The sequence below is a fragment of the Rhinopithecus roxellana genome, chromosome 7 (genome assembly GCF_007565055.1).
Source record: "Rhinopithecus roxellana isolate Shanxi Qingling chromosome 7, ASM756505v1, whole genome shotgun sequence".
Lineage (NCBI taxonomy): Eukaryota > Metazoa > Chordata > Mammalia > Primates > Cercopithecidae > Rhinopithecus > Rhinopithecus roxellana.
Window position 1 is genome coordinate 61,083,595 of NC_044555.1, and position 5,538 is coordinate 61,089,132.

General features: G+C 34.0%; 1 pseudogene; it reads left to right on the forward strand.

Annotated features, from left to right (window-relative positions):
- Positions 1-4,947: 4,947 nt before the first annotated feature.
- LOC115898851 lies at positions 4,948-5,048 on the forward strand (annotated as a pseudogene).
- Positions 5,049-5,538: the final 490 nt, after the last annotated feature.

A 5,538-nucleotide genomic window follows, 5' to 3' on the forward strand; every position in this document is an offset into this window, starting at 1 on the left:
ACAGGAGCATTGTCGTGGTGGAAAAGGACTCTTGTGAAGCTATCTCAGATATTTATCTGCTAAAACTTTGACTAACTTTCTCAAATCACTCTAATAATAAGCAGATGTTATTGTTCTTTGACTTACCAGAAAGTAAAAAGGCAAAATGCTTTAAACTTCCCCGCAAACTGTTGCATTTTCTTTGCTCTTGACCAGTCCATCTTTTGCTTTGACTGGACCACTTAAATCTGCTGGCAGCCATTGCTTTAGTTGTGCTTTGTCTTCTGGGTCATACTGGTAAAGCTACATTTCATGTCCTGCTACAATTCTTCAAATAACTATTTTGAAATTTTGATCACACTTATTTAAAATTCCATTGAAAGCTCTGCTGTTTTCTGCAGCTGATCTGGCTGCAACAGTTTTGGCACCCGTCAAGCAGAAAGTTTGCTCAACTTTAATTTTTCAATCAGAATTGCATAAGATGAACCAAATGAGATATCTATGGTATCTATGGTGTTGGCTATTGCTTGTGCTGTTAATTCTTGGTCCTCTTCAATTAAGGCTCAAGTAAGGTTAATTTTTTTTTTTTCACAAATTTATGTGAATAGTCTGCTGTTGCAGGCTTCGTCTTCAACATCATCTTGTACTTTCTTGAAACAAGTTACCCCTTTGTAAACTGCTGATTACTTAAGGACATTGTTTCTATAAACTTTTTATAAAGGATCAATGATTTCCACCCAAATCATTGGGTGGAAGAAGCTTGAGTATTCTTCCCCCCATGCTTCACTACAAATTTGATTGTTCTTGCTTCAACTATGTCCGAATTCATGCTGCTCTGACAAGGGCTCCTTTTAGACTGATGACCCATCCTTCTTAGTGTCTCAAACTAACTTCTCTTCAGACATATCATAACAAGTTAGTATGAGTTTATTTTGGTGCAAAAATTTTGAAATTTATTCATTTTTTTCATAATACACATTTTCTCTGAACTTTTTGAAGATCCCTCATATAATCAGTTGAAACTATATATTAACATTTTATGTCTCTATTTATATCTCTATTTCTTAGAAATGTCTCCTAATTAATACAACAAAACATAAATTAGGGTTTCATTGGTACATTCATAATTTGATGAAGACTGTGAGTGGACTGATTAATTTCTAGGGTTTCTTGTATAATTATGACTCATTCGATTTTTAACCCATAGTGTAGTAAGGGCTTTACCTTGGTGTCATTTTTATCTTTTTTCTTTTTAATTACTCAAGTTATTTCTGTTGGCAGATACCCTTCCCTCTACCAAAGGGCCTTTTATTCTACTTGATTTTGGACTATCCAACTCTGCTGTATTTGGCAAAACTACAGGTCAACCCTCACAGAAATTGTGCCCTCTTTGGATTCTATATACCTAAATATGCCATTTAATCTGCTCATAATGTTATTGCCACTTTGCAGTGCCAAATCATCTGCCTCAATGATTAGAAACTTTCTCAAGGTCAGCTGGGTGTAGTGGCTCACACCTGTAATCCTAGCATTTTGGGAGGCCGAGGAGTGTGGATTGCCTGAGCTCAGGAGTTCAAGACCAGCCTGGGCAAAATACTGAAACCCCATCTCTACTAAAATACAAAAAAGTTACCTGGGCATGGTGGCATGCACCTGTAATCCCAGTTACTTGGGAGGCTGAGGCAGGAGAATTGCTTGAACCCGAGAGGTGGAGGTTACAGTGAGCTCCGATTGCACCATTGCACTCCAGCCTGGGTGACAGAGTGAGACTCCACCTCGAAAAAACAAAAAACTTTCTCAAGGTCAATGATTCTAATTATACAATAAGACCTCTTTCTCTAGCCTTTTTACAAGTCTAAACACGAGACTACTTAATAGGAACATCCTTAATTTATCTACAAATGTTTTCTACATTTTAAAATTTTCTTTGGTTCATTTTTCTTCCTTACAAAATCAAACAACTGACTTCAGGAATTTTGCCTTTTATTTCCCTTAAATCTCTTCACTGCCTCCATCTAAGTGTTGAGCATTCAGTAGATAGCCAACAAATGTATTGATGAAAGTCAGCAGAAGACCCTGGTAGACTATAACTTTCTTTGCTTCACTTATTGCAGTTAACAAAAAGAGATATTGTGAAGGTAATTTACCATTAGAAGAGTGTTTTGAAATCCTTGAACAGAGAATATTCTTCAAAAATTGCATAAAATACTGCTGCAATTACAATGATTTCTGGATATCACTCTACTACAAATCTGTCACCCAGGAACAAAAGTGCTGTGCAAGGCCAACATGTCACCTATTCCACCATACATGAAATAGTGGAGTTGGCTGCAATATCTGGAAACTAGAGAAGTTAATTTAAAGAAACTTTCAGCTAAGGTAAAACTCTTTGAAAAAAAAACAGAAGGATACTCCACAAAGAACAGCACTGTTCCAGCCTGGAATGACTGTTTTCTTTCTTTCAAATACATCTTGTGAAATCAGAATGATTCTCCCTGAGGGACTGTGTACTGTAAATCAATTTTTAATAAGTGGACACTTTATGAAAGACATTTTGAACTCATAGCTAGGAAAACATTCTACTGATCTAATGACAAGAATGTAATTAGAAGATAAGATTTCAATATAAAATGATCATAACTAAAAATTGAATGAACGATGTAATTGAAACATTACAATAAAAAGCCCCCACATCTTGAAAGATTTAAGGAAAATACACTGGATAATTAGCATTATGGTTTAATAATCAATATAAAGCTTGGTAATTCTTGGGAAAACTACTGACTTCCATTATTTAAAATAATACTTAATATTTTATAATGAAAAATGCTTATATAATGCTTTTGAATCACTCTTATTATCAAATTGCTTTTTTTTTTCTCTCTGGAATCTTTAATCACTTTTACTCTTCCCCAGACAAATCTCTATTCATTTTTCAAATCTCAGTCTAATTGTCTCTTTTTCAAATTGATCTATTCTGAACCCTTCAATATTAACTATTTTTCCAATGATATTCTCTCCAATTGCATATTTTTATATTAATTTAAAAGGTATATATATATACTATTCTTTGTATTTGTAGATTTATTTTGGATGTTTCTTTAATGACTGTCTCCTTCACCAAACCATAACATCCTTGAAAGTAGGGTATTGGTCTCTTCTTTGACATTCTACACCTGGCATCTAACACAATGTCTTATTCTCAATACATGCTTATTAAACGATTAAAAGAATTAAAAAGTCATAATACTGCATCAAGCCACCAGTGCACTAATTCATTCTGATAGTTTAAAATGTACAATATAAACTCTATTTCTAATTTACAAAGGATTAAAGGGTGACTAAGATACTCTCAATTGATTGGTACCAGTTAGATGGGCAGTCTGTTTTACTTTCTCTTCTCATTATTTTTTTATTTTTTCAATAATTTTTATTTTTATAGATTTAGGTGGAAGTTTTGTTACTTTTTAAAAATAATTTCAACTTTGATTTAGATTAATGGGGTATATGTGCAAGTTTGTTAAATGAGTATATTGCATGATGCTGAGGTTTAGAGAACAAGTTATCCAGTCACACAGGTAATGAGTCTAGTATCAAATAACTAGTTTTTCAACTCTTGCTCCCTTCACTCCTTCCCCACTCTGGTAGTCCACAGAGTCAATTGTTGCCATCTTTACGTCCATGATTACTCAGTGTTTAGCTCCCCCTTATAAGTGAGAACATTGTGGTGTTTGGTTTTCTCTTCCTGTGTAAATTTGCTTAAGACAAAGGCCTCTCACTGCATCCATATTTCTGCAAAGGACATTATTTTGTTCTTTTTAAGGCTACATAATATTCCATGGTGTATATTTACCACATATTCTTTATCCCATCCACCAGTGCTGGGCACCTAGGTTGATTCCATGTCTGCTATTGTGAATAGTGATGTAATGAGCATATAAGTGCAACTGTCTTTTTAGTAGCATAACTTATTTTCTTTCAAATATATACCCAGTGATGGGATTGCTGGATCAAATAATGGTTTTGTTTTAATGTCTTTGAGAACTCTCCAAACTGCTTTCCATGGTGGCTGAACTAATTTACATTCCCACAAATGGTGTATAAGCATTTCCTTTTCTTCATAGCCTTGCCAGCACCTGACATTTTCTGACTTTTTAATAATAGATATTCTGACTGGTGTGAGATAGTATCTCATTGTGGATTTTATATACACCTCTCTGATGATTAGTGATGTGGAACCTTTTTTTATGTGTTTTTTGGCTGTTTGTATGTACGTGAATATACTGTTTCATGGTGAATTCTGGGCTTTTAGTATAATCATCAGCCAAATAGTGTACATTGTAACCAATGTACCAAAATACCCAAAAGAAAGGAAATCAGTATATTGAAGAGATATCTGCCCTCCTATGTTTGTTGAAGCACTGTTGACAATAGCTGAGATTTTGAAGCAAACTAAGCATCCATCAACAGATAAATGGATTTTTAAAAAGTGGTACATATACACAATGGAGCACTAGTCAGCCATCAAAGACAATGAGATCCAGTCATTTGCAACAACATGGATGGAACTAGAGATCATTATGCTAAGTGAGATAAGCCAGGCACAGAAAGACAAACACTACATGTTCTTATTTATTTGTGGGATTTAAAATTCAAAACAATTGAACTCATGGACACAGGAAGTAGAAGAATAGTTACCAGAGGCTGGGAAGCGTAGTGAGGGGTAGGGATGGTTAATGGGTACAAAAACTAGTTAGAAAGAATGAGTAAGACCTATGTTTGATAGCATAACAGGGTGACTACAGTCAATAATAACTTAATTTTACCCTTTAAGATAACTTAGAGTGTAATTTGATTGTATATAACTCAAAGGAGTTAAATGGTGGATGGGGTGGATACCCCCATCCTCTTTGATGTGCTTATTTCATATTACATGCCAGTCTTAATACGTCTCATGTTCTCATAAATATATACATCTACTTTATACCCACAAAAATTCTTTCAAAAAAAGATCAGCATGGCCCCTGAACAAGGATGACAGGCAAATTCATGAAGTGTTTCATATTTTTAGCTGCTCTTGCCATGGTGGAAAAAAAAATGATAACTATGTGGGAATATGAATATGTTTTATTGTTTTATAATAGTACCAATTTTTCTATATCTGTGTATCACAAAACATCCTGTTGTGTATGTTAAATATACATAACAAGATTTATTTAAAAAAACAAAACAAAACATATAAACACTAGGAAAAAACTATTATTCATATTTTTAAAAAGCTGTGACGTGGACTTAAGGAGTCATAAAATGTCAGTGAAAGCATTAAGAGGTTTCTGAAACCTAATAATTTAATTCTTTGCATAGAATTAGGAATGAAGAACCCTCTTGGGAAGCATACTTTATAGTGCTCCTCTTTAGTCTTTCTTACTTTTGACTATTTATTAGGGTATATGTGTTGTTACAGTGACTGAATTAGGTGAGATTTTTAGGTTTTGAGGGAGCATTGAGAAGAAAAGAGTACTAACTTCTGACTTCGGAGTTATGTTTCCTGAGTTTGAT